The sequence below is a fragment of the Schistocerca americana genome, chromosome 8 (genome assembly GCF_021461395.2).
Source record: "Schistocerca americana isolate TAMUIC-IGC-003095 chromosome 8, iqSchAmer2.1, whole genome shotgun sequence".
Classification (NCBI taxonomy): Eukaryota; Metazoa; Arthropoda; class Insecta; order Orthoptera; family Acrididae; genus Schistocerca; species Schistocerca americana.
In genome coordinates, this window is record NC_060126.1 from 69,792,228 (window position 1) to 69,819,456 (window position 27,229).

Genomic DNA, 27,229 nt, shown 5'->3' on the forward strand with positions numbered 1-27,229 from the left:
GACAACGCACCGCGACACAGGAAGCCTGCAGCGCAATGCGGTGGTGGTGTAACGGTCAGCATGGTTGCTTCCCAAGCAGTTGATCCGTGTTCGATTCCCGGCCACCGCAGGAGGATTGTCATTTTTGCGTAGCGCAATAGTGTGTGTTCTAGACCATGCGAACCTCGAAATTGCCACGTGTCGCGGCACAGGTAGTATCTCCTCGTCTCCTGCCTCGTTCCAGCTAAGTGGATTAATTTCACTTCATCGTGTGTCGACTTGGCCCGACTTTGCTCGACTGCCACTCGCTGCCGCTCGGCGGTGGGGCCGATATGACAGGAGAAGTACGACAATCGGCTGCGAGAAATAAAGTAATCAAGAGTACTTTTCCTTTTCAATACGAAAAGCTAAACTTTCATTTACAAATTTCGGAAATCTCACTGCTTCGCACAGTGTTATCTACACATTTGAGAAATTATCTGTTGATTCGTACGGTTCTGTTGTTGCCAAAGTCGTTCTTGCACTTTCCTTGCGCTCTTTTTGCAAACAGCCTCATTAAATTGTCGATCATATGTTCGTTAACGTAATTTAAATTGCTTAGGGAGGCATCATAGCACGTCAACACTGTAGCATAAAAGGAGGAGGGTGGGGGTTGAAATGGAAGGGTCCAATAGCACGCAGAGTTCCCGGACGATCACCCATCCACTCACTAACCACGCAAACGTCTGCTTAACTTCATTAATTGAAAGTGAGCTGGCCGTTGGCAACCCCTTAGCGAAACGTTCAGACTTCTAGCTGGATGTGCACATCATTTAGAATCTGCCTGGCAGAGTCTCGCAGGAGGCAGCATTTCCTATTAGGGGAGAAAATGGAATGGCCCGTGGAGGGATTGAACCCATGACCGACGCGTTACTAGCACGACGCTACAGCCCACTGAGCTAACGGGCAATGCAACAGTGTCGCATCAGCAGTCCAAAACCGCAAAACCGTCTCCTCTCCCTTCAAAACGGTCCCGCCATTAACGTGAGGATGTATCTCTTTTCCTTGACTTTCTCTCACCTTATACTTGGAACCCAGAGCAGCAGCTCCACGAAGACGAAAAACGGCCGTGAGAAGTTTTCTCATCTCAGCCCCGAGAATTCACGTTCAGGTACCGGGAATCGAACCCGGGCCTCCTGGGTGAAAGCCAGGTATCCTAGCCACTAGACCATACCGGACACACCTCAACGATCCACTACGTGTGTATGCGTCCAGAAATACGTCTCCTCCACGCAACTTTAGGGCCGAATCTGGCGCCAACGCTGAACTCTGTCCGCCACCACGATCCCGCTTACTCACTCCCAAAGCGCGCAAGTCATACTAGGCAAACATCGCTTTCAGTCTCGAGTGCAACTAGCAAAACTGTAATTAGTAATAACTGGAAACAAACACACGTTGACGCAAAGTAGCCTAGGTGGTAATAAACGGCAAATACGGCCTTACCTCGCAAAAGCTATGCTGTGCCTTTCACCGTCGTGGAGAGAAAATGAGATGGCTGAGTTGAGGATAGAACGTACGCCCTTAAGATAATGACATGCGCAGCCCACTGCGCCACCGAGGCATACAGGAATACTCGCCACCGCAGCCTCACTAAGAAGTTCTAATTTCAGAATTGTTTTCCCACCATGCCGTACATGAAAGGGTGGATTTCTCGGCGGAAGTCAATGCTGCGTCTAGTTACAGTGCATCGCCCTGGAAGCAACGTGGCACCGCGTTCCGATGTGCCGGCGGGCAGAGCGCCTGCAGCAGGGTCGCTTGATCCTCTGGTGGCAGCAGGGGCGACAACGCACCGCGACACAGGAAGCCTGCAGCGCAATGCGGTGGTGGTGTAACGGTCAGCATGGTTGCTTCCCAAGCAGTTGATCCGTGTTCGATTCCCGGCCACCGCAGGAGGATTGTCATTTTTGCGTAGCGCAATAGTGTGTGTTCTAGACCATGCGAACCTCGAAATTGCCACGTGTCGCGGCACAGGTAGTATCTCCTCGTCTCCTGCCTCGTTCCAGCTAAGTGGATTAATTTCACTTCATCGTGTGTCGACTTGGCCCGACTTTGCTCGACTGCCACTCGCTGCCGCTCGGCGGTGGGGCCGATATGACAGGAGAAGTACGACAATCGGCTGCGAGAAATAAAGTAATCAAGAGTACTTTTCCTTTTCAATACGAAAAGCTAAACTTTCATTTACAAATTTCGGAAATCTCACTGCTTCGCACAGTGTTATCTACACATTTGAGAAATTATCTGTTGATTCGTACGGTTCTGTTGTTGCCAAAGTCGTTCTTGCACTTTCCTTGCGCTCTTTTTGCAAACAGCCTCATTAAATTGTCGATCATATGTTCGTTAACGTAATTTAAATTGCTTAGGGAGGCATCATAGCACGTCAACACTGTAGCATAAAAGGAGGAGGGTGGGGGTTGAAATGGAAGGGTCCAATAGCACGCAGAGTTCCCGGACGATCACCCATCCACTCACTAACCACGCAAACGTCTGCTTAACTTCATTAATTGAAAGTGAGCTGGCCGTTGGCAACCCCTTAGCGAAACGTTCAGACTTCTAGCTGGATGTGCACATCATTTAGAATCTGCCTGGCAGAGTCTCGCAGGAGGCAGCATTTCCTATTAGGGGAGAAAATGGAATGGCCCGTGGAGGGAAGGAACCCATGACCTACGCGTTACTAGCACGACGCTACAGCCCACTGAGCTAACGGGCAATGCAACAGTGTCGCATCAGCAGTCCAAAACCGCAAAACCGTCTCCTCTCCCTTCAAAACGGCCCCGCCATTAACGTGAGGATGTATCTCTTTTCCTTGACTTTCTCTCACCTTATACTTGGAACCCAGAGCAGCAGCTCCACGAAGACGAAAAACGGCCGTGAGAAGTTTTCTCATCTCAGCCCCGAGAATTCACGTTCAGGTACCGGGAATCGAACCCGGGCCTCCTGGGTGAAAGCCAGGTATCCTAGCCACTAGACCATACCGGACACACCTCAACGATCCACTACGTGTGTATGCGTCCAGAAATACGTCTCCTCCACGCAACTTTAGGGCCGAATCTGGCGCCAACGCTGAACTCTGTCCGCCACCACGATCCCGCTTACTCACTCCCAAAGCGCGCAAGTCATACTAGGCAAACATCGCTTTCAGTCTCGAGTGCAACTAGCAAAACTGTAATTAGTAATAACTGGAAACAAACACACGTTGACGCAAAGTAGCCTAGGTGGTAATAAACGGCAAATACGGCCTTACCTCGCAAAAGCTATGCTGTGCCTTTCACCGTCGTGGAGAGAAAATGAGATGGCTGAGTTGAGGATAGAACGTACGCCCTTAAGATAATGACATGCGCAGCCCACTGCGCCACCGAGGCATACAGGAATACTCGCCACCGCAGCCTCACTAAGAAGTTCTAATTTCAGAATTGTTTTCCCACCATGCCGTACATGAAAGGGTGGATTTCTCGGCGGAAGTCAATGCTGCGTCTAGTTACAGTGCATCGCCCTGGAAGCAACGTGGCACCGCGTTCCGATGTGCCGGCGGGCAGAGCGCCTGCAGCAGGGTCGCTTGATCCTCTGGTGGCAGCAGGGGCGACAACGCACCGCGACACAGGAAGCCTGCAGCGCAATGCGGTGGTGGTGTAACGGTCAGCATGGTTGCTTCCCAAGCAGTTGATCCGTGTTCGATTCCCGGCCACCGCAGGAGGATTGTCATTTTTGCGTAGCGCAATAGTGTGTGTTCTAGACCATGCGATCCTCGAAATTGCCACGTGTCGCGGCACAGGTAGTATCTCCTCGTCTCCTGCCTCGTTCCAGCTAAGTGGATTAATTTCACTTCATCGTGTGTCGACTTGGCCCGACTTTGCTCGACTGCCGCTCGCTGCCGCTCGGCGGTGGGGCCGATATGACAGGAGAAGTACGACAATCGGCTGCGAGAAATAAAGTAATCAAGAGTACTTTTCCTTTTCAATACGAAAAGCTAAACTTTCATTTACAAATTTCGGAAATCTCACTGCTTCGCACAGTGTTATCTACACATTTGAGAAATTATCTGTTGATTCGTACGGTTCTGTTATTGCCAAAGTCGTTCTTGCACTTTCCTTGCGCTCTTTTTGCAAACAGCCTCATTAAATTGTGGATCATATGTTCGTTAACGTAATTTAAATTGCTTAGGGAGGCATCATAGCACGTCAACACTGTAGCATAAAAGGAGGAGGGTGGGGGTTGAAATGGAAGGGTCCAATAGCACGCAGAGTTCCCGGACGATCACCCATCCACTCACTAACCACGCAAACGTCTGCTTAACTTCATTAATTGAAAGTGAGCTGGCCGTTGGCAACCCCTTAGCGAAACGTTCAGACTTCTAGCTGGATGTGCACATCATTTAGAATCTGCCTGGCAGAGTCTCGCAGGAGGCAGCATTTCCTATTAGGGGAGAAAATGGAATGGCCCGTGGAGGGATTGAACCCATGACCGACGCGTTACTAGCACGACGCTACAGCCCACTGAGCTAACGGGCAATGCAACAGTGTCGCATCAGCAGTCCAAAACCGCAAAACCGTCTCCTCTCCCTTCAAAACGGTCCCGCCATTAACGTGAGGATGTATCTCTTTTCCTTGACTTTCTCTCACCTTATACTTGGAACCCAGAGCAGCAGCTCCACGAAGACGAAAAACGGCCGTGAGAAGTTTTCTCATCTCAGCCCCGAGAATTCACGTTCAGGTACCGGGAATCGAACCCGGGCCTCCTGGGTGAAAGCCAGGTATCCTAGCCACTAGACCATACCGGACACACCTCAACGATCCACTACGTGTGTATGCGTCCAGAAATACGTCTCCTCCACGCAACTTTAGGGCCGAATCTGGCGCCAACGCTGAACTCTGTCCGCCACCACGATCCCGCTTACTCACTCCCAAAGCGCGCAAGTCATACTAGGCAAACATCGCTTTCAGTCTCGAGTGCAACTAGCAAAACTGTAATTAGTAATAACTGGAAACAAACACACGTTGACGCAAAGTAGCCTAGGTGGTAATAAACGGCAAATACGGCCTTACCTCGCAAAAGCTATGCTGTGCCTTTCACCGTCGTGGAGAGAAAATGAGATGGCTGAGTTGAGGATAGAACGTACGCCCTTAAGATAATGACATGCGCAGCCCACTGCGCCACCGAGGCATACAGGAATACTCGCCACCGCAGCCTCACTAAGAAGTTCTAATTTCAGAATTGTTTTCCCACCATGCCGTACATGAAAGGGTGGATTTCTCGGCGGAAGTCAATGCTGCGTCTAGTTACAGTGCATCGCCCTGGAAGCAACGTGGCACCGCGTTCCGATGTGCCGGCGGGCAGAGCGCTTGCAGCAGGGTCGCTTGATCCTCTGGTGGCAGCAGGGGCGACAACACACCGCGACACAGGAAGCCTGCAGCGCAATGCGGTGGTGGTGTAACGGTCAGCATGGTTGCTTCCCAAGCAGTTGATCCGTGTTCGATTCCCGGCCACCGCAGGAGGATTGTCATTTTTGCGTAGCGCAATAGTGTGTGTTCTAGACCATGCGATCCTCGAAATTGCCACGTGTCGCGGCACAGGTAGTATCTCCTCGTCTCCTGCCTCGTTCCAGCTAAGTGGATTAATTTCACTTCATCGTGTGTCGACTTGGCCCGACTTTGCTCGACTGCCGCTCGCTGCCGCTCGGCGGTGGGGCCGATATGACAGGAGAAGTACGACAATCGGCTGCGAGAAATAAAGTAATCAAGAGTACTTTTCCTTTTCAATACGAAAAGCTAAACTTTCATTTACAAATTTCGGAAATCTCACTGCTTCGCACAGTGTTATCTACACATTTGAGAAATTATCTGTTGATTCGTACGGTTCTGTTATTGCCAAAGTCGTTCTTGCACTTTCCTTGCGCTCTTTTTGCAAACAGCCTCATTAAATTGTGGATCATATGTTCGTTAACGTAATTTAAATTGCTTAGGGAGGCATCATAGCACGTCAACACTGTAGCATAAAAGGAGGAGGGTGGGGGTTGAAATGGAAGGGTCCAATAGCACGCAGAGTTCCCGGACGATCACCCATCCACTCACTAACCACGCAAACGTCTGCTTAACTTCATTAATTGAAAGTGAGCTGGCCGTTGGCAACCCCTTAGCGAAACGTTCAGACTTCTAGCTGGATGTGCACATCATTTAGAATCTGCCTGGCAGAGTCTCGCAGGAGGCAGCATTTCCTATTAGGGGAGAAAATGGAATGGCCCGTGGAGGGATTGAACCCATGACCGACGCGTTACTAGCACGACGCTACAGCCCACTGAGCTAACGGGCAATGCAACAGTGTCGCATCAGCAGTCCAAAACCGCAAAACCGTCTCCTCTCCCTTCAAAACGGTCCCGCCATTAACGTGAGGATGTATCTCTTTTCCTTGACTTTCTCTCACCTTATACTTGGAACCCAGAGCAGCAGCTCCACGAAGACGAAAAACGGCCGTGAGAAGTTTTCTCATCTCAGCCCCGAGAATTCACGTTCAGGTACCGGGAATCGAACCCGGGCCTCCTGGGTGAAAGCCAGGTATCCTAGCCACTAGACCATACCGGACACACCTCAACGATCCACTACGTGTGTATGCGTCCAGAAATACGTCTCCTCCACGCAACTTTAGGGCCGAATCTGGCGCCAACGCTGAACTCTGTCCGCCACCACGATCCCGCTTACTCACTCCCAAAGCGCGCAAGTCATACTAGGCAAACATCGCTTTCAGTCTCGAGTGCAACTAGCAAAACTGTAATTAGTAATAACTGGAAACAAACACACGTTGACGCAAAGTAGCCTAGGTGGTAATAAACGGCAAATACGGCCTTACCTCGCAAAAGCTATGCTGTGCCTTTCACCGTCGTGGAGAGAAAATGAGATGGCTGAGTTGAGGATAGAACGTACGCCCTTAAGATAATGACATGCGCAGCCCACTGCGCCACCGAGGCATACAGGAATACTCGCCACCGCAGCCTCACTAAGAAGTTCTAATTTCAGAATTGTTTTCCCACCATGCCGTACATGAAAGGGTGGATTTCTCGGCGGAAGTCAATGCTGCGTCTAGTTACAGTGCATCGCCCTGGAAGCAACGTGGCACCGCGTTCCGATGTGCCGGCGGGCAGAGCGCCTGCAGCAGGGTCGCTTGATCCTCTGGTGGCAGCAGGGGCGACAACGCACCGCGACACAGGAAGCCTGCAGCGCAATGCGGTGGTGGTGTAACGGTCAGCATGGTTGCTTCCCAAGCAGTTGATCCGTGTTCGATTCCCGGCCACCGCAGGAGGATTGTCATTTTTGCGTAGCGCAATAGTGTGTGTTCTAGACCATGCGAACCTCGAAATTGCCACGTGTCGCGGCACAGGTAGTATCTCCTCGTCTCCTGCCTCGTTCCAGCTAAGTGGATTAATTTCACTTCATCGTGTGTCGACTTGGCCCGACTTTGCTCGACTGCCGCTCGCTGCCGCTCGGCGGTGGGGCCGATATGACAGGAGAAGTACGACAATCGGCTGCGAGAAATAAAGTAATCAAGAGTACTTTTCCTTTTCAATACGAAAAGCTAAACTTTCATTTACAAATTTCGGAAATCTCACTGCTTCGCACAGTGTTATCTACACATTTGAGAAATTATCTGTTGATTCGTACGGTTCTGTTATTGCCAAAGTCGTTCTTGCACTTTCCTTGCGCTCTTTTTGCAAACAGCCTCATTAAATTGTCGATCATATGTTCGTTAACGTAATTTAAATTGCTTAGGGAGGCATCATAGCACGTCAACACTGTAGCATAAAAGGAGGAGGGTGGGGGTTGAAATGGAAGGGTCCAATAGCACGCAGAGTTCCCGGACGATCACCCATCCACTCACTAACCACGCAAACGTCTGCTTAACTTCATTAATTGAAAGTGAGCTGGCCGTTGGCAACCCCTTAGCGAAACGTTCAGACTTCTAGCTGGATGTGCACATCATTTAGAATCTGCCTGGCAGAGTCTCGCAGGAGGCAGCATTTCCTATTAGGGGAGAAAATGGAATGGCCCGTGGAGGGAAGGAACCCATGACCTACGCGTTACTAGCACGACGCTACAGCCCACTGAGCTAACGGGCAATGCAACAGTGTCGCATCAGCAGTCCAAAACCGCAAAACCGTCTCCTCTCCCTTCAAAACGGCCCCGCCATTAACGTGAGGATGTATCTCTTTTCCTTGACTTTCTCTCACCTTATACTTGGAACCCAGAGCAGCAGCTCCACGAAGACGAAAAACGGCCGTGAGAAGTTTTCTCATCTCAGCCCCGAGAATTCACGTTCAGGTACCGGGAATCGAACCCGGGCCTCCTGGGTGAAAGCCAGGTATCCTAGCCACTAGACCATACCGGACACACCTCAACGATCCACTACGTGTGTATGCGTCCAGAAATACGTCTCCTCCACGCAACTTTAGGGCCGAATCTGGCGCCAACGCTGAACTCTGTCCGCCACCACGATCCCGCTTACTCACTCCCAAAGCGCGCAAGTCATACTAGGCAAACATCGCTTTCAGTCTCGAGTGCAACTAGCAAAACTGTAATTAGTAATAACTGGAAACAAACACACGTTGACGCAAAGTAGCCTAGGTGGTAATAAACGGCAAATACGGCCTTACCTCGCAAAAGCTATGCTGTGCCTTTCAACGTCGTGGAGAGAAAATGAGATGGCTGAGTTGAGGATAGAACGTACGCCCTTAAGATAATGACATGCGCAGCCCACTGCGCCACCGAGGCATACAGGAATACTCGCCACCGCAGCCTCACTAAGAAGTTCTAATTTCAGAATTGTTTTCCCACCATGCCGTACATGAAAGGGTGGATTTCTCGGCGGAAGTCAATGCTGCGTCTAGTTACAGTGCATCGCCCTGGAAGCAACGTGGCACCGCGTTCCGATGTGCCGGCGGGCAGAGCGCCTGCAGCAGGGTCGCTTGATCCTCTGGTGGCAGCAGGGGCGACAACGCACCGCGACACAGGAAGCCTGCAGCGCAATGCGGTGGTGGTGTAACGGTCAGCATGGTTGCTTCCCAAGCAGTTGATCCGTGTTCGATTCCCGGCCACCGCAGGAGGATTGTCATTTTTGCGTAGCGCAATAGTGTGTGTTCTAGACCATGCGAACCTCGAAATTGCCACGTGTCGCGGCACAGGTAGTATCTCCTCGTCTCCTGCCTCGTTCCAGCTAAGTGGATTAATTTCACTTCATCGTGTGTCGACTTGGCCCGACTTTGCTCGACTGCCGCTCGCTGCCGCTCGGCGGTGGGGCCGATATGACAGGAGAAGTACGACAATCGGCTGCGAGAAATAAAGTAATCAAGAGTACTTTTCCTTTTCAATACGAAAAGCTAAACTTTCATTTACAAATTTCGGAAATCTCACTGCTTCGCACAGTGTTATCTACACATTTGAGAAATTATCTGTTGATTCGTACGGTTCTGTTATTGCCAAAGTCGTTCTTGCACTTTCCTTGCGCTCTTTTTGCAAACAGCCTCATTAAATTGTCGATCATATGTTCGTTAACGTAATTTAAATTGCTTAGGGAGGCATCATAGCACGTCAACACTGTAGCATAAAAGGAGGAGGGTGGGGGTTGAAATGGAAGGGTCCAATAGCACGCAGAGTTCCCGGACGATCACCCATCCACTCACTAACCACGCAAACGTCTGCTTAACTTCATTAATTGAAAGTGAGCTGGCCGTTGGCAACCCCTTAGCGAAACGTTCAGACTTCTAGCTGGATGTGCACATCATTTAGAATCTGCCTGGCAGAGTCTCGCAGGAGGCAGCATTTCCTATTAGGGGAGAAAATGGAATGGCCCGTGGAGGGAAGGAACCCATGACCTACGCGTTACTAGCACGACGCTACAGCCCACTGAGCTAACGGGCAATGCAACAGTGTCGCATCAGCAGTCCAAAACCGCAAAACCGTCTCCTCTCCCTTCAAAACGGCCCCGCCATTAACGTGAGGATGTATCTCTTTTCCTTGACTTTCTCTCACCTTATACTTGGAACCCAGAGCAGCAGCTCCACGAAGACGAAAAACGGCCGTGAGAAGTTTTCTCATCTCAGCCCCGAGAATTCACGTTCAGGTACCGGGAATCGAACCCGGGCCTCCTGGGTGAAAGCCAGGTATCCTAGCCACTAGACCATACCGGACACACCTCAACGATCCACTACGTGTGTATGCGTCCAGAAATACGTCTCCTCCACGCAACTTTAGGGCCGAATCTGGCGCCAACGCTGAACTCTGTCCGCCACCACGATCCCGCTTACTCACTCCCAAAGCGCGCAAGTCATACTAGGCAAACATCGCTTTCAGTCTCGAGTGCAACTAGCAAAACTGTAATTAGTAATAACTGGAAACAAACACACGTTGACGCAAAGTAGCCTAGGTGGTAATAAACGGCAAATACGGCCTTACCTCGCAAAAGCTATGCTGTGCCTTTCAACGTCGTGGAGAGAAAATGAGATGGCTGAGTTGAGGATAGAACGTACGCCCTTAAGATAATGACATGCGCAGCCCACTGCGCCACCGAGGCATACAGGAATACTCGCCACCGCAGCCTCACTAAGAAGTTCTAATTTCAGAATTGTTTTCCCACCATGCCGTACATGAAAGGGTGGATTTCTCGGCGGAAGTCAATGCTGCGTCTAGTTACAGTGCATCGCCCTGGAAGCAACGTGGCACCGCGTTCCGATGTGCCGGCGGGCAGAGCGCCTGCAGCAGGGTCGCTTGATCCTCTGGTGGCAGCAGGGGCGACAACGCACCGCGACACAGGAAGCCTGCAGCGCAATGCGGTGGTGGTGTAACGGTCAGCATGGTTGCTTCCCAAGCAGTTGATCCGTGTTCGATTCCCGGCCACCGCAGGAGGATTGTCATTTTTGCGTAGCGCAATAGTGTGTGTTCTAGACCATGCGAACCTCGAAATTGCCACGTGTCGCGGCACAGGTAGTATCTCCTCGTCTCCTGCCTCGTTCCAGCTAAGTGGATTAATTTCACTTCATCGTGTGTCGACTTGGCCCGACTTTGCTCGACTGCCGCTCGCTGCCGCTGGGCGGTGGGGCCGATATGACAGGAGAAGTACGACAATCGGCTGCGAGAAATAAAGTAATCAAGAGTACTTTTCCTTTTCAATACGAAAAGCTAAACTTTCATTTACAAATTTCGGAAATCTCACTGCTTCGCACAGTGTTATCTACACATTTGAGAAATTATCTGTTGATTCGTACGGTTCTGTTATTGCCAAAGTCGTTCTTGCACTTTCCTTGCGCTCTTTTTGCAAACAGCCTCATTAAATTGTCGATCATATGTTCGTTAACGTAATTTAAATTGCTTAGGGAGGCATCATAGCACGTCAACACTGTAGCATAAAAGGAGGAGGGTGGGGGTTGAAATGGAAGGGTCCAATAGCACGCAGAGTTCCCGGACGATCACCCATCCACTCACTAACCACGCAAACGTCTGCTTAACTTCATTAATTGAAAGTGAGCTGGCCGTTGGCAACCCCTTAGCGAAACGTTCAGACTTCTAGCTGGATGTGCACATCATTTAGAATCTGCCTGGCAGAGTCTCGCAGGAGGCAGCATTTCCTATTAGGGGAGAAAATGGAATGGCCCGTGGAGGGAAGGAACCCATGACCTACGCGTTACTAGCACGACGCTACAGCCCACTGAGCTAACGGGCAATGCAACAGTGTCGCATCAGCAGTCCAAAACCGCAAAACCGTCTCCTCTCCCTTCAAAACGGCCCCGCCATTAACGTGAGGATGTATCTCTTTTCCTTGACTTTCTCTCACCTAATACTTGGAACCCAGAGCAGCAGCTCCACGAAGACGAAAAACGGCCGTGAGAAGTTTTCTCATCTCAGCCCCGAGAATTCACGTTCAGGTACCGGGAATCGAACCCGGGCCTCCTGGGTGAAAGCCAGGTATCCTAGCCACTAGACCATACCGGACACACCTCAACGATCCACTACGTGTGTATGCGTCGAGAAATACGTCTCCTCCACGCAACTTTAGGGCCGAATCTGGCGCCAACGCTGAACTCTGTCCGCCACCACGATCCCGCTTACTCACTCCCAAAGCGCGCAAGTCATACTAGGCAAACATCGCTTTCAGTCTCGAGTGCAACTAGCAAAACTGTAATTAGTAATAACTGGAAACAAACACACGTTGACGCAAAGTAGCCTAGGTGGTAATAAACGGCAAATACGGCCTTACCTCGCAAAAGCTATGCTGTGCCTTTCACCGTCGTGGAGAGAAAATGAGATGGCTGAGTTGAGGATAGAACGTACGCCCTTAAGATAATGACATGCGCAGCCCACTGCGCCACCGAGGCATACAGGAATACTCGCCACCGCAGCCTCACTAAGAAGTTCTAATTTCAGAATTGTTTTCCCACCATGCCGTACATGAAAGGGTGGATTTCTCGGCGGAAGTCAATGCTGCGTCTAGTTACAGTGCATCGCCCTGGAAGCAACGTGGCACCGCGTTCCGATGTGCCGGCGGGCAGAGCGCCTGCAGCAGGGTCGCTTGATCCTCTGGTGGCAGCAGGGGCGACAACGCACCGCGACACAGGAAGCCTGCAGCGCAATGCGGTGGTGGTGTAACGGTCAGCATGGTTGCTTCCCAAGCAGTTGATCCGTGTTCGATTCCCGGCCACCGCAGGAGGATTGTCATTTTTGCGTAGCGCAATAGTGTGTGTTCTAGACCATGCGAACCTCGAAATTGCCACGTGTCGCGGCACAGGTAGTATCTCCTCGTCTCCTGCCTCGTTCCAGCTAAGTGGATTAATTTCACTTCATCGTGTGTCGACTTGGCCCGACTTTGCTCGACTGCCGCTCGCTGCCGCTCGGCGGTGGGGCCGATATGACAGGAGAAGTACGACAATCGGCTGCGAGAAATAAAGTAATCAAGAGTACTTTTCCTTTTCAATACGAAAAGCTAAACTTTCATTTACAAATTTCGGAAATCTCACTGCTTCGCACAGTGTTATCTACACATTTGAGAAATTATCTGTTGATTCGTACGGTTCTGTTATTGCCAAAGTCGTTCTTGCACTTTCCTTGCGCTCTTTTTGCAAACAGCCTCATTAAATTGTCGATCATATGTTCGTTAACGTAATTTAAATTGCTTAGGGAGGCATCATAGCACGTCAACACTGTAGCATAAAAGGAGGAGGGTGGGGGTTGAAATGGAAGGGTCCAATAGCACGCAGAGTTCCCGGACGATCACCCATCCACTCACTAACCACGCAAACGTCTGCTTAACTTCATTAATTGAAAGTGAGCTGGCCGTTGGCAACCCCTTAGCGAAACGTTCAGACTTCTAGCTGGATGTGCACATCATTTAGAATCTGCCTGGCAGAGTCTCGCAGGAGGCAGCATTTCCTATTAGGGGAGAAAATGGAATGGCCCGTGGAGGGAAGGAACCCATGACCTACGCGTTACTAGCACGACGCTACAGCCCACTGAGCTAACGGGCAATGCAACAGTGTCGCATCAGCAGTCCAAAACCGCAAAACCGTCTCCTCTCCCTTCAAAACGGCCCCGCCATTAACGTGAGGATGTATCTCTTTTCCTTGACTTTCTCTCACCTAATACTTGGAACCCAGAGCAGCAGCTCCACGAAGACGAAAAACGGCCGTGAGAAGTTTTCTCATCTCAGCCCCGAGAATTCACGTTCAGGTACCGGGAATCGAACCCGGGCCTCCTGGGTGAAAGCCAGGTATCCTAGCCACTAGACCATACCGGACACACCTCAACGATCCACTACGTGTGTATGCGTCCAGAAATACGTCTCCTCCACGCAACTTTAGGGCCGAATCTGGCGCCAACGCTGAACTCTGTCCGCCACCACGATCCCGCTTACTCACTCCCAAAGCGCGCAAGTCATACTAGGCAAACATCGCTTTCAGTCTCGAGTGCAACTAGCAAAACTGTAATTAGTAATAACTGGAAACAAACACACGTTGACGCAAAGTAGCCTAGGTGGTAATAAACGGCAAATACGGCCTTACCTCGCAAAAGCTATGCTGTGCCTTTCACCGTCGTGGAGAGAAAATGAGATGGCTGAGTTGAGGATAGAACGTACGCCCTTAAGATAATGACATGCGCAGCCCACTGCGCCACCGAGGCATACAGGAATACTCGCCACCGCAGCCTCACTAAGAAGTTCTAATTTCAGAATTGTTTTCCCACCATGCCGTACATGAAAGGGTGGATTTCTCGGCGGAAGTCAATGCTGCGTCTAGTTACAGTGCATCGCCCTGGAAGCAACGTGGCACCGCGTTCCGATGTGCCGGCGGGCAGAGCGCCTGCAGCAGGGTCGCTTGATCCTCTGGTGGCAGCAGGGGCGACAACGCACCGCGACACAGGAAGCCTGCAGCGCAATGCGGTGGTGGTGTAACGGTCAGCATGGTTGCTTCCCAAGCAGTTGATCCGTGTTCGATTCCCGGCCACCGCAGGAGGATTGTCATTTTTGCGTAGCGCAATAGTGTGTGTTCTAGACCATGCGAACCTCGAAATTGCCACGTGTCGCGGCACAGGTAGTATCTCCTCGTCTCCTGCCTCGTTCCAGCTAAGTGGATTAATTTCACTTCATCGTGTGTCGACTTGGCCCGACTTTGCTCGACTGCCGCTCGCTGCCGCTCGGCGGTGGGGCCGATATGACAGGAGAAGTACGACAATCGGCTGCGAGAAATAAAGTAATCAAGAGTACTTTTCCTTTTCAATACGAAAAGCTAAACTTTCATTTACAAATTTCGGAAATCTCACTGCTTCGCACAGTGTTATCTACACATTTGAGAAATTATCTGTTGATTCGTACGGTTCTGTTATTGCCAAAGTCGTTCTTGCACTTTCCTTGCGCTCTTTTTGCAAACAGCCTCATTAAATTGTCGATCATATGTTCGTTAACGTAATTTAAATTGCTTAGGGAGGCATCATAGCACGTCAACACTGTAGCATAAAAGGAGGAGGGTGGGGGTTGAAATGGAAGGGTCCAATAGCACGCAGAGTTCCCGGACGATCACCCATCCACTCACTAACCACGCAAACGTCTGCTTAACTTCATTAATTGAAAGTGAGCTGGCCGTTGGCAACCCCTTAGCGAAACGTTCAGACTTCTAGCTGGATGTGCACATCATTTAGAATCTGCCTGGCAGAGTCTCGCAGGAGGCAGCATTTCCTATTAGGGGAGAAAATGGAATGGCCCGTGGAGGGAAGGAACCCATGACCTACGCGTTACTAGCACGACGCTACAGCCCACTGAGCTAACGGGCAATGCAACAGTGTCGCATCAGCAGTCCAAAACCGCAAAACCGTCTCCTCTCCCTTCAAAACGGCCCCGCCATTAACGTGAGGATGTATCTCTTTTCCTTGACTTTCTCTCACCTAATACTTGGAACCCAGAGCAGCAGCTCCACGAAGACGAAAAACGGCCGTGAGAAGTTTTCTCATCTCAGCCCCGAGAATTCACGTTCAGGTACCGGGAATCGAACCCGGGCCTCCTGGGTGAAAGCCAGGTATCCTAGCCACTAGACCATACCGGACACACCTCAACGATCCACTACGTGTGTATGCGTCCAGAAATACGTCTCCTCCACGCAACTTTAGGGCCGAATCTGGCGCCAACGCTGAACTCTGTCCGCCACCACGATCCCGCTTACTCACTCCCAAAGCGCGCAAGTCATACTAGGCAAACATCGCTTTCAGTCTCGAGTGCAACTAGCAAAACTGTAATTAGTAATAACTGGAAACAAACACACGTTGACGCAAAGTAGCCTAGGTGGTAATAAACGGCAAATACGGCCTTACCTCGCAAAAGCTATGCTGTGCCTTTCAACGTCGTGGAGAGAAAATGAGATGGCTGAGTTGAGGATAGAACGTACGCCCTTAAGATAATGACATGCGCAGCCCACTGCGCCACCGAGGCATACAGGAATACTCGCCACCGCAGCCTCACTAAGAAGTTCTAATTTCAGAATTGTTTTCCCACCATGCCGTACATGAAAGGGTGGATTTCTCGGCGGAAGTCAATGCTGCGTCTAGTTACAGTGCATCGCCCTGGAAGCAACGTGGCACCGCGTTCCGATGTGCCGGCGGGCAGAGCGCCTGCAGCAGGGTCGCTTGATCCTCTGGTGGCAGCAGGGGCGACAACGCACCGCGACACAGGAAGCCTGCAGCGCAATGCGGTGGTGGTGTAACGGTCAGCATGGTTGCTTCCCAAGCAGTTGATCCGTGTTCGATTCCCGGCCACCGCAGGAGGATTGTCATTTTTGCGTAGCGCAATAGTGTGTGTTCTAGACCATACGAACCTCGAAATTGCCACGTGTCGCGGCACAGGTAGTATCTCCTCGTCTCCTGCCTCGTTCCAGCTAAGTGGATTAATTTCACTTCATCGTGTGTCGACTTGGCCCGACTTTGCTCGACTGCCGCTCGCTGCCGCTCGGCGGTGGGGCCGATATGACAGGAGAAGTACGACAATCGGCTGCGAGAAATAAAGTAATCAAGAGTACTTTTCCTTTTCAATACGAAAAGCTAAACTTTCATTTACAAATTTCGGAAATCTCACTGCTTCGCACAGTGTTATCTACACATTTGAGAAATTATCTGTTGATTCGTACGGTTCTGTTATTGCCAAAGTCGTTCTTGCACTTTCCTTGCGCTCTTTTTGCAAACAGCCTCATTAAATTGTCGATCATATGTTCGTTAACGTAATTTAAATTGCTTAGGGAGGCATCATAGCACGTCAACACTGTAGCATAAAAGGAGGAGGGTGGGGGTTGAAATGGAAGGGTCCAATAGCACGCAGAGTTCCCGGACGATCACCCATCCACTCACTAACCACGCAAACGTCTGCTTAACTTCATTAATTGAAAGTGAGCTGGCCGTTGGCAACCCCTTAGCGAAACGTTCAGACTTCTAGCTGGATGTGCACATCATTTAGAATCTGCCTGGCAGAGTCTCGCAGGAGGCAGCATTTCCTATTAGGGGAGAAAATGGAATGGCCCGTGGAGGGAAGGAACCCATGACCTACGCGTTACTAGCACGACGCTACAGCCCACTGAGCTAACGGGCAATGCAACAGTGTCGCATCAGCAGTCCAAAACCGCAAAACCGTCTCCTCTCCCTTCAAAACGGCCCCGCCATTAACGTGAGGATGTATCTCTTTTCCTTGACTTTCTCTCACCTAATACTTGGAACCCAGAGCAGCAGCTCCACGAAGACGAAAAACGGCCGTGAGAAGTTTTCTCATCTCAGCCCCGAGAATTCACGTTCAGGTACCGGGAATCGAACCCGGGCCTCCTGGGTGAAAGCCAGGTATCCTAGCCACTAGACCATACCGGACACACCTCAACGATCCACTACGTGTGTATGCGTCCAGAAATACGTCTCCTCCACGCAACTTTAGGGCCGAATCTGGCGCCAACGCTGAACTCTGTCCGCCACCACGATCCCGCTTACTCACTCCCAAAGCGCGCAAGTCATACTAGGCAAACATCGCTTTCAGTCTCGAGTGCAACTAGCAAAACTGTAATTAGTAATAACTGGAAACAAACACACGTTGACGCAAAGTAGCCTAGGTGGTAATAAACGGCAAATACGGCCTTACCTCGCAAAAGCTATGCTGTGCCTTTCACCGTCGTGGAGAGAAAATGAGATGGCTGAGTTGAGGATAGAACGTACGCCCTTAAGATAATGACATGCGCAGCCCACTGCGCCACCGAGGCATACAGGAATACTCGCCACCGCAGCCTCACTAAGAAGTTCTAATTTCAGAATTGTTTTCCCACCATGCCGTACATGAAAGGGTGGATTTCTCGGCGGAAGTCAATGCTGCGTCTAGTTACAGTGCATCGCCCTGGAAGCAACGTGGCACCGCGTTCCGATGTGCCGGCGGGCAGAGCGCCTGCAGCAGGGTCGCTTGATCCTCTGGTGGCAGCAGGGGCGACAACGCACCGCGACACAGGAAGCCTGCAGCGCAATGCGGTGCTGGTGTAACGGTCAGCATGGTTGCTTCCCAAGCAGTTGATCCGTGTTCGATTCCCGGCCACCGCAGGAGGATTGTCATTTTTGCGTAGCGCAATAGTGTGTGTTCTAGACCATGCGAACCTCGAAATTGCCACGTGTCGCGGCACAGGTAGTATCTCCTCGTCTCCTGCCTCGTTCCAGCTAAGTGGATTAATTTCACTTCATCGTGTGTCGACTTGGCCCGACTTTGCTCGACTGCCGCTCGCTGCCGCTCGGCGGTGGGGCCGATATGACAGGAGAAGTACGACAATCGGCTGCGAGAAATAAAGTAATCAAGAGTACTTTTCCTTTTCAATACGAAAAGCTAAACTTTCATTTACAAATTTCGGAAATCTCACTGCTTCGCACAGTGTTATCTACACATTTGAGAAATTATCTGTTGATTCGTACGGTTCTGTTATTGCCAAAGTCGTTCTTGCACTTTCCTTGCGCTCTTTTTGCAAACAGCCTCATTAAATTGTCGATCATATGTTCGTTAACGTAATTTAAATTGCTTAGGGAGGCATCATAGCACGTCAACACTGTAGCATAAAAGGAGGAGGGTGGGGGTTGAAATGGAAGGGTCCAATAGCACGCAGAGTTCCCGGACGATCACCCATCCACTCACTAACCACGCAAACGTCTGCTTAACTTCATTAATTGAAAGTGAGCTGGCCGTTGGCAACCCCTTAGCGAAACGTTCAGACTTCTAGCTGGATGTGCACATCATTTAGAATCTGCCTGGCAGAGTCTCGCAGGAGGCAGCATTTCCTATTAGGGGAGAAAATGGAATGGCCCGTGGAGGGAAGGAACCCATGACCTACGCGTTACTAGCACGACGCTACAGCCCACTGAGCTAACGGGCAATGCAACAGTGTCGCATCAGCAGTCCAAAACCGCAAAACCGTCTCCTCTCCCTTCAAAACGGCCCCGCCATTAACGTGAGGATGTATCTCTTTTCCTTGACTTTCTCTCACCTAATACTTGGAACCCAGAGCAGCAGCTCCACGAAGACGAAAAACGGCCGTGAGAAGTTTTCGCATCTCAGCCCCGAGAATTCACGTTCAGGTACCGGGAATCGAACCCGGGCCTCCTGGGTGAAAGCCAGGTATCCTAGCCACTAGACCATACCGGACACACCTCAACGATCCACTACGTGTGTATGCGTCCAGAAATACGTCTCCTCCACGCAACTTTAGGGCCGAATCTGGCGCCAACGCTGAACTCTGTCCGCCACCACGATCCCGCTTACTCACTCCCAAAGCGCGCAAGTCATACTAGGCAAACATCGCTTTCAGTCTCGAGTGCAACTAGCAAAACTGTAATTAGTAATAACTGGAAACAAACACACGTTGACGCAAAGTAGCCTAGGTGGTAATAAACGGCAAATACGGCCTTACCTCGCAAAAGCTATGCTGTGCCTTTCAACGTCGTGGAGAGAAAATGAGATGGCTGAGTTGAGGATAGAACGTACGCCCTTAAGATAATGACATGCGCAGCCCACTGCGCCACCGAGGCATACAGGAATACTCGCCACCGCAGCCTCACTAAGAAGTTCTAATTTCAGAATTGTTTTCCCACCATGCCGTACATGAAAGGGTGGATTTCTCGGCGGAAGTCAATGCTGCGTCTAGTTACAGTGCATCGCCCTGGAAGCAACGTGGCACCGCGTTCCGATGTGCCGGCGGGCAGAGCGCCTGCAGCAGGGTCGCTTGATCCTCTGGTGGCAGCAGGGGCGACAACGCACCGCGACACAGGAAGCCTGCAGCGCAATGCGGTGGTGGTGTAACGGTCAGCATGGTTGCTTCCCAAGCAGTTGATCCGTGTTCGATTCCCGGCCACCGCAGGAGGATTGTCATTTTTGCGTAGCGCAATAGTGTGTGTTCTAGACCATGCGAACCTCGAAATTGCCACGTGTCGCGGCACAGGTAGTATCTCCTCGTCTCCTGCCTCGTTCCAGCTAAGTGGATTAATTTCACTTCATCGTGTGTCGACTTGGCCCGACTTTGCTCGACTGCCGCTCGCTGCCGCTCGGCGGTGGGGCCGATATGACAGGAGAAGTACGACAATCGGCTGCGAGAAATAAAGTAATCAAGAGTACTTTTCCTTTTCAATACGAAAAGCTAAACTTTCATTTACAAATTTCGGAAATCTCACTGCTTCGCACAGTGTTATCTACACATTTGAGAAATTATCTGTTGATTCGTACGGTTCTGTTATTGCCAAAGTCGTTCTTGCACTTTCCTTGCGCTCTTTTTGCAAACAGCCTCATTAAATTGTCGATCATATGTTCGTTAACGTAATTTAAATTGCTTAGGGAGGCATCATAGCACGTCAACACTGTAGCATAAAAGGAGGAGGGTGGGGGTTGAAATGGAAGGGTCCAATAGCACGCAGAGTTCCCGGACGATCACCCATCCACTCACTAACCACGCAAACGTCTGCTTAACTTCATTAATTGAAAGTGAGCTGGCCGTTGGCAACCCCTTAGCGAAACGTTCAGACTTCTAGCTGGATGTGCACATCATTTAGAATCTGCCTGGCAGAGTCTCGCAGGAGGCAGCATTTCCTATTAGGGGAGAAAATGGAATGGCCCGTGGAGGGAAGGAACCCATGACCTACGCGTTACTAGCACGACGCTACAGCCCACTGAGCTAACGGGCAATGCAACAGTGTCGCATCAGCAGTCCAAAACCGCAAAACCGTCTCCTCTCCCTTCAAAACGGCCCCGCCATTAACGTGAGGATGTATCTCTTTTCCTTGACTTTCTCTCACCTTATACTTGGAACCCAGAGCAGCAGCTCCACGAAGACGAAAAACGGCCGTGAGAAGTTTTCTCATCTCAGCCCCGAGAATTCACGTTCAGGTACCGGGAATCGAACCCGGGCCTCCTGGGTGAAAGCCAGGTATCCTAGCCACTAGACCATACCGGACACACCTCAACGATCCACTACGTGTGTATGCGTCCAGAAATACGTCTCCTCCACGCAACTTTAGGGCCGAATCTGGCGCCAACGCTGAACTCTGTCCGCCACCACGATCCCGCTTACTCACTCCCAAAGCGCGCAAGTCATACTAGGCAAACATCGCTTTCAGTCTCGAGTGCAACTAGCAAAACTGTAATTAGTAATAACTGGAAACAAACACACGTTGACGCAAAGTAGCCTAGGTGGTAATAAACGGCAAATACGGCCTTACCTCGCAAAAGCTATGCTGTGCCTTTCAACGTCGTGGAGAGAAAATGAGATGGCTGAGTTGAGGATAGAACGTACGCCCTTAAGATAATGACATGCGCAGCCCACTGCGCCACCGAGGCATACAGGAATACTCGCCACCGCAGCCTCACTAAGAAGTTCTAATTTCAGAATTGTTTTCCCACCATGCCGTACATGAAAGGGTGGATTTCTCGGCGGAAGTCAATGCTGCGTCTAGTTACAGTGCATCGCCCTGGAAGCAACGTGGCACCGCGTTCCGATGTGCCGGCGGGCAGAGCGCCTGCAGCAGGGTCGCTTGATCCTCTGGTGGCAGCAGGGGCGACAACGCACCGCGACACAGGAAGCCTGCAGCGCAATGCGGTGGTGGTGTAACGGTCAGCATGGTTGCTTCCCAAGCAGTTGATCCGTGTTCGATTCCCGGCCACCGCAGGAGGATTGTCATTTTTGCGTAGCGCAATAGTGTGTGTTCTAGACCATGCGAACCTCGAAATTGCCACGTGTCGCGGCACAGGTAGTATCTCCTCGTCTCCTGCCTCGTTCCAGCTAAGTGGATTAATTTCACTTCATCGTGTGTCGACTTGGCCCGACTTTGCTCGACTGCCGCTCGCTGCCGCTCGGCGGTGGGGCCGATATGACAGGAGAAGTACGACAATCGGCTGCGAGAAATAAAGTAATCAAGAGTACTTTTCCTTTTCAATACGAAAAGCTAAACTTTCATTTACAAATTTCGGAAATCTCACTGCTTCGCACAGTGTTATCTACACATTTGAGAAATTATCTGTTGATTCGTACGGTTCTGTTATTGCCAAAGTCGTTCTTGCACTTTCCTTGCGCTCTTTTTGCAAACAGCCTCATTAAATTGTCGATCATATGTTCGTTAACGTAATTTAAATTGCTTAGGGAGGCATCATAGCACGTCAACACTGTAGCATAAAAGGAAGAGGGTGGGGGTTGAAATGGAAGGGTCCAATAGCACGCAGAGTTCCCGGACGATCACCCATCCACTCACTAACCACGCAAACGTCTGCTTAACTTCATTAATTGAAAGTGAGCTGGCCGTTGGCAACCCCTTAGCGAAACGTTCAGACTTCTAGCTGGATGTGCACATCATTTAGAATCTGCCTGGCAGAGTCTCGCAGGAGGCAGCATTTCCTATTAGGGGAGAAAATGGAATGGCCCGTGGAGGGAAGGAACCCATGACCTACGCGTTACTAGCACGACGCTACAGCCCACTGAGCTAACGGGCAATGCAACAGTGTCGCATCAGCAGTCCAAAACCGCAAAACCGTCTCCTCTCCCTTCAAAACGGCCCCGCCATTAACGTGAGGATGTATCTCTTTTCCTTGACTTTCTCTCACCTAATACTTGGAACCCAGAGCAGCAGCTCCACGAAGACGAAAAACGGCCGTGAGAAGTTTTCGCATCTCAGCCCCGAGAATTCACGTTCAGGTACCGGGAATCGAACCCGGGCCTCCTGGGTGAAAGCCAGGTATCCTAGCCACTAGACCATACCGGACACACCTCAACGATCCACTACGTGTGTATGCGTCCAGAAATACGTCTCCTCCACGCAACTTTAGGGCCGAATCTGGCGCCAACGCTGAACTCTGTCCGCCACCACGATCCCGCTTACTCACTCCCAAAGCGCGCAAGTCATACTAGGCAAACATCGCTTTCAGTCTCGAGTGCAACTAGCAAAACTGTAATTAGTAATAACTGGAAACAAACACACGTTGACGCAAAGTAGCCTAGGTGGTAATAAACGGCAAATACGGCCTTACCTCGCAAAAGCTATGCTGTGCCTTTCAACGTCGTGGAGAGAAAATGAGATGGCTGAGTTGAGGATAGAACGTACGCCCTTAAGATAATGACATGCGCAGCCCACTGCGCCACCGAGGCATACAGGAATACTCGCCACCGCAGCCTCACTAAGAAGTTCTAATTTCAGAATTGTTTTCCCACCATGCCGTACATGAAAGGGTGGATTTCTCGGCGGAAGTCAATGCTGCGTCTAGTTACAGTGCATCGCCCTGGAAGCAACGTGGCACCGCGTTCCGATGTGCCGGCGGGCAGAGCGCCTGCAGCAGGGTCGCTTGATCCTCTGGTGGCAGCAGGGGCGACAACGCACCGCGACACAGGAAGCCTGCAGCGCAATGCGGTGGTGGTGTAACGGTCAGCATGGTTGCTTCCCAAGCAGTTGATCCGTGTTCGATTCCCGGCCACCGCAGGAGGATTGTCATTTTTGCGTAGCGCAATAGTGTGTGTTCTAGACCATGCGAACCTCGAAATTGCCACGTGTCGCGGCACAGGTAGTATCTCCTCGTCTCCTGCCTCGTTCCAGCTAAGTGGATTAATTTCACTTCATCGTGTGTCGACTTGGCCCGACTTTGCTCGACTGCCGCTCGCTGCCGCTCGGCGGTGGGGCCGATATGACAGGAGAAGTACGACAATCGGCTGCGAGAAATAAAGTAATCAAGAGTACTTTTCCTTTTCAATACGAAAAGCTAAACTTTCATTTACAAATTTCGGAAATCTCACTGCTTCGCACAGTGTTATCTACACATTTGAGAAATTATCTGTTGATTCGTACGGTTCTGTTATTGCCAAAGTCGTTCTTGCACTTTCCTTGCGCTCTTTTTGCAAACAGCCTCATTAAATTGTCGATCATATGTTCGTTAACGTAATTTAAATTGCTTAGGGAGGCATCATAGCACGTCAACACTGTAGCATAAAAGGAGGAGGGTGGGGGTTGAAATGGAAGGGTCCAATAGCACGCAGAGTTCCCGGACGATCACCCATCCACTCACTAACCACGCAAACGTCTGCTTAACTTCATTAATTGAAAGTGAGCTGGCCGTTGGCAACCCCTTAGCGAAACGTTCAGACTTCTAGCTGGATGTGCACATCATTTAGAATCTGCCTGGCAGAGTCTCGCAGGAGGCAGCATTTCCTATTAGGGGAGAAAATGGAATGGCCCGTGGAGGGAAGGAACCCATGACCTACGCGTTACTAGCACGACGCTACAGCCCACTGAGCTAACGGGCAATGCAACAGTGTCGCATCAGCAGTCCAAAACCGCAAAACCGTCTCCTCTCCCTTCAAAACGGCCCCGCCATTAACGTGAGGATGTATCTCTTTTCCTTGACTTTCTCTCACCTTATACTTGGAACCCAGAGCAGCAGCTCCACGAAGACGAAAAACGGCCGTGAGAAGTTTTCTCATCTCAGCCCCGAGAATTCACGTTCAGGTACCGGGAATCGAACCCGGGCCTCCTGGGTGAAAGCCAGGTATCCTAGCCACTAGACCATACCGGACACACCTCAACGATCCACTACGTGTGTATGCGTCCAGAAATACGTCTCCTCCACGCAACTTTAGGGCCGAATCTGGCGCCAACGCTGAACTCTGTCCGCCACCACGATCCCGCTTACTCACTCCCAAAGCGCGCAAGTCATACTAGGCAAACATCGCTTTCAGTCTCGAGTGCAACTAGCAAAACTGTAATTAGTAATAACTGGAAACAAACACACGTTGACGCAAAGTAGCCTAGGTGGTAATAAACGGCAAATACGGCCTTACCTCGCAAAAGCTATGCTGTGCCTTTCACCGTCGTGGAGAGAAAATGAGATGGCTGAGTTGAGGATAGAACGTACGCCCTTAAGATAATGACATGCGCAGCCCACTGCGCCACCGAGGCATACAGGAATACTCGCCACCGCAGCCTCACTAAGAAGTTCTAATTTCAGAATTGTTTTCCCACCATGCCGTACATGAAAGGGTGGATTTCTCGGCGGAAGTCAATGCTGCGTCTAGTTACAGTGCATCGCCCTGGAAGCAACGTGGCACCGCGTTCCGATGTGCCGGCGGGCAGAGCGCCTGCAGCAGGGTCGCTTGATCCTCTGGTGGCAGCAGGGGCGACAACGCACCGCGACACAGGAAGCCTGCAGCGCAATGCGGTGGTGGTGTAACGGTCAGCATGGTTGCTTCCCAAGCAGTTGATCCGTGTTCGATTCCCGGCCACCGCAGGAGGATTGTCATTTTTGCGTAGCGCAATAGTGTGTGTTCTAGACCATGCGAACCTCGAAATTGCCACGTGTCGCGGCACAGGTAGTATCTCCTCGTCTCCTGCCTCGTTCCAGCTAAGTGGATTAATTTCACTTCATCGTGTGTCGACTTGGCCCGACTTTGCTCGACTGCCGCTCGCTGCCGCTCGGCGGTGGGGCCGATATGACAGGAGAAGTACGACAATCGGCTGCGAGAAATAAAGTAATCAAGAGTACTTTTCCTTTTCAATACGAAAAGCTAAACTTTCATTTACAAATTTCGGAAATCTCACTGCTTCGCACAGTGTTATCTACACATTTGAGAAATTATCTGTTGATTCGTACGGTTCTGTTATTGCCAAAGTCGTTCTTGCACTTTCCTTGCGCTCTTTTTGCAAACAGCCTCATTAAATTGTCGATCATATGTTCGTTAACGTAATTTAAATTGCTTAGGGAGGCATCATAGCACGTCAACACTGTAGCATAAAAGGAGGAGGGTGGGGGTTGAAATGGAAGGGTCCAATAGCACGCAGAGTTCCCGGACGATCACCCATCCACTCACTAACCACGCAAACGTCTGCTTAACTTCATTAATTGAAAGTGAGCTGGCCGTTGGCAACCCCTTAGCGAAACGTTCAGACTTCTAGCTGGATGTGCACATCATTTAGAATCTGCCTGGCAGAGTCTCGCAGGAGGCAGCATTTCCTATTAGGGGAGAAAATGGAATGGCCCGTGGAGGGAAGGAACCCATGACCTACGCGTTACTAGCACGACGCTACAGCCCACTGAGCTAACGGGCAATGCAACAGTGTCGCATCAGCAGTCCAAAACCGCAAAACCGTCTCCTCTCCCTTCAAAACGGCCCCGCCATTAACGTGAGGATGTATCTCTTTTCCTTGACTTTCTCTCACCTTATACTTGGAACCCAGAGCAGCAGCTCCACGAAGACGAAAAACGGCCGTGAGAAGTTTTCTCATCTCAGCCCCGAGAATTCACGTTCAGGTACCGGGAATCGAACCCGGGCCTCCTGGGTGAAAGCCAGGTATCCTAGCCACTAGACCATACCGGACACACCTCAACGATCCACTACGTGTGTATGCGTCCAGAAATACGTCTCCTCCACGCAACTTTAGGGCCGAATCTGGCGCCAACGCTGAACTCTGTCCGCCACCACGATCCCGCTTACTCACTCCCAAAGCGCGCAAGTCATACTAGGCAAACATCGCTTTCAGTCTCGAGTGCAACTAGCAAAACTGTAATTAGTAATAACTGGAAACAAACACACGTTGACGCAAAGTAGCCTAGGTGGTAATAAACGGCAAATACGGCCTTACCTCGCAAAAGCTATGCTGTGCCTTTCACCGTCGTGGAGAGAAAATGAGATGGCTGAGTTGAGGATAGAACGTACGCCCTTAAGATAATGACATGCGCAGCCCACTGCGCCACCGAGGCATACAGGAATACTCGCCACCGCAGCCTCACTAAGAAGTTCTAATTTCAGAATTGTTTTCCCACCATGCCGTACATGAAAGGGTGGATTTCTCGGCGGAAGTCAATGCTGCGTCTAGTTACAGTGCATCGCCCTGGAAGCAACGTGGCACCGCGTTCCGATGTGCCGGCGGGCAGAGCGCCTGCAGCAGGGTCGCTTGATCCTCTGGTGGCAGCAGGGGCGACAACGCACCGCGACACAGGAAGCCTGCAGCGCAATGCGGTGCTGGTGTAACGGTCAGCATGGTTGCTTCCCAAGCAGTTGATCCGTGTTCGATTCCCGGCCACCGCAGGAGGATTGTCATTTTTGCGTAGCGCAATAGTGTGTGTTCTAGACCATGCGAACCTCGAAATTGCCACGTGTCGCGGCACAGGTAGTATCTCCTCGTCTCCTGCCTCGTTCCAGCTAAGTGGATTAATTTCACTTCATCGTGTGTCGACT

The 27,229-nt window shown here is 50.9% G+C and overlaps 29 non-coding genes across 29 annotated transcripts; 14 read left to right on the forward strand and 15 right to left on the reverse strand.

Annotated features, from left to right (window-relative positions):
* The first annotated feature begins 37 nt into the window (after positions 1–37).
* Positions 38–109, forward strand: Trnag-ccc. Its single transcript has one exon. It is a non-coding gene; the product is annotated as a tRNA-Gly (tRNA).
* Positions 110–1,124: 1,015 nt separating this feature from the next.
* On the reverse strand, positions 1,125–1,196 carry Trnae-uuc. Its single transcript has one exon. It is a non-coding gene; the product is annotated as a tRNA-Glu (tRNA).
* Positions 1,197–1,835: 639 nt separating this feature from the next.
* Trnag-ccc lies at positions 1,836–1,907 on the forward strand. The gene has a single exon. It is a non-coding gene; the product is annotated as a tRNA-Gly (tRNA).
* A 1,015-nt stretch (positions 1,908–2,922) lies between these two features.
* Trnae-uuc lies at positions 2,923–2,994 on the reverse strand. The gene has a single exon. It is a non-coding gene; the product is annotated as a tRNA-Glu (tRNA).
* A 639-nt stretch (positions 2,995–3,633) lies between these two features.
* Trnag-ccc lies at positions 3,634–3,705 on the forward strand. The gene has a single exon. It is a non-coding gene; the product is annotated as a tRNA-Gly (tRNA).
* Positions 3,706–4,720: 1,015 nt separating this feature from the next.
* On the reverse strand, positions 4,721–4,792 carry Trnae-uuc. The gene has a single exon. It is a non-coding gene; the product is annotated as a tRNA-Glu (tRNA).
* A 639-nt stretch (positions 4,793–5,431) lies between these two features.
* Positions 5,432–5,503, forward strand: Trnag-ccc. Its single transcript has one exon. It is a non-coding gene; the product is annotated as a tRNA-Gly (tRNA).
* A 1,015-nt stretch (positions 5,504–6,518) lies between these two features.
* On the reverse strand, positions 6,519–6,590 carry Trnae-uuc. The gene has a single exon. It is a non-coding gene; the product is annotated as a tRNA-Glu (tRNA).
* Positions 6,591–7,229: 639 nt separating this feature from the next.
* Trnag-ccc lies at positions 7,230–7,301 on the forward strand. Its single transcript has one exon. It is a non-coding gene; the product is annotated as a tRNA-Gly (tRNA).
* Positions 7,302–8,316: 1,015 nt separating this feature from the next.
* On the reverse strand, positions 8,317–8,388 carry Trnae-uuc. The gene has a single exon. It is a non-coding gene; the product is annotated as a tRNA-Glu (tRNA).
* A 639-nt stretch (positions 8,389–9,027) lies between these two features.
* On the forward strand, positions 9,028–9,099 carry Trnag-ccc. The gene has a single exon. It is a non-coding gene; the product is annotated as a tRNA-Gly (tRNA).
* A 1,015-nt stretch (positions 9,100–10,114) lies between these two features.
* Trnae-uuc lies at positions 10,115–10,186 on the reverse strand. The gene has a single exon. It is a non-coding gene; the product is annotated as a tRNA-Glu (tRNA).
* A 639-nt stretch (positions 10,187–10,825) lies between these two features.
* Positions 10,826–10,897, forward strand: Trnag-ccc. The gene has a single exon. It is a non-coding gene; the product is annotated as a tRNA-Gly (tRNA).
* Positions 10,898–11,912: 1,015 nt separating this feature from the next.
* Positions 11,913–11,984, reverse strand: Trnae-uuc. The gene has a single exon. It is a non-coding gene; the product is annotated as a tRNA-Glu (tRNA).
* A 639-nt stretch (positions 11,985–12,623) lies between these two features.
* On the forward strand, positions 12,624–12,695 carry Trnag-ccc. Its single transcript has one exon. It is a non-coding gene; the product is annotated as a tRNA-Gly (tRNA).
* A 1,015-nt stretch (positions 12,696–13,710) lies between these two features.
* Positions 13,711–13,782, reverse strand: Trnae-uuc. Its single transcript has one exon. It is a non-coding gene; the product is annotated as a tRNA-Glu (tRNA).
* Positions 13,783–14,421: 639 nt separating this feature from the next.
* Trnag-ccc lies at positions 14,422–14,493 on the forward strand. The gene has a single exon. It is a non-coding gene; the product is annotated as a tRNA-Gly (tRNA).
* Positions 14,494–15,508: 1,015 nt separating this feature from the next.
* Positions 15,509–15,580, reverse strand: Trnae-uuc. The gene has a single exon. It is a non-coding gene; the product is annotated as a tRNA-Glu (tRNA).
* Positions 15,581–16,219: 639 nt separating this feature from the next.
* On the forward strand, positions 16,220–16,291 carry Trnag-ccc. The gene has a single exon. It is a non-coding gene; the product is annotated as a tRNA-Gly (tRNA).
* A 1,015-nt stretch (positions 16,292–17,306) lies between these two features.
* On the reverse strand, positions 17,307–17,378 carry Trnae-uuc. The gene has a single exon. It is a non-coding gene; the product is annotated as a tRNA-Glu (tRNA).
* Positions 17,379–19,104: 1,726 nt separating this feature from the next.
* On the reverse strand, positions 19,105–19,176 carry Trnae-uuc. Its single transcript has one exon. It is a non-coding gene; the product is annotated as a tRNA-Glu (tRNA).
* Positions 19,177–19,815: 639 nt separating this feature from the next.
* On the forward strand, positions 19,816–19,887 carry Trnag-ccc. Its single transcript has one exon. It is a non-coding gene; the product is annotated as a tRNA-Gly (tRNA).
* A 1,015-nt stretch (positions 19,888–20,902) lies between these two features.
* On the reverse strand, positions 20,903–20,974 carry Trnae-uuc. Its single transcript has one exon. It is a non-coding gene; the product is annotated as a tRNA-Glu (tRNA).
* A 639-nt stretch (positions 20,975–21,613) lies between these two features.
* On the forward strand, positions 21,614–21,685 carry Trnag-ccc. The gene has a single exon. It is a non-coding gene; the product is annotated as a tRNA-Gly (tRNA).
* Positions 21,686–22,700: 1,015 nt separating this feature from the next.
* On the reverse strand, positions 22,701–22,772 carry Trnae-uuc. The gene has a single exon. It is a non-coding gene; the product is annotated as a tRNA-Glu (tRNA).
* Positions 22,773–23,411: 639 nt separating this feature from the next.
* On the forward strand, positions 23,412–23,483 carry Trnag-ccc. The gene has a single exon. It is a non-coding gene; the product is annotated as a tRNA-Gly (tRNA).
* Positions 23,484–24,498: 1,015 nt separating this feature from the next.
* Positions 24,499–24,570, reverse strand: Trnae-uuc. Its single transcript has one exon. It is a non-coding gene; the product is annotated as a tRNA-Glu (tRNA).
* Positions 24,571–25,209: 639 nt separating this feature from the next.
* Positions 25,210–25,281, forward strand: Trnag-ccc. Its single transcript has one exon. It is a non-coding gene; the product is annotated as a tRNA-Gly (tRNA).
* A 1,015-nt stretch (positions 25,282–26,296) lies between these two features.
* Positions 26,297–26,368, reverse strand: Trnae-uuc. The gene has a single exon. It is a non-coding gene; the product is annotated as a tRNA-Glu (tRNA).
* Positions 26,369–27,229: the final 861 nt, after the last annotated feature.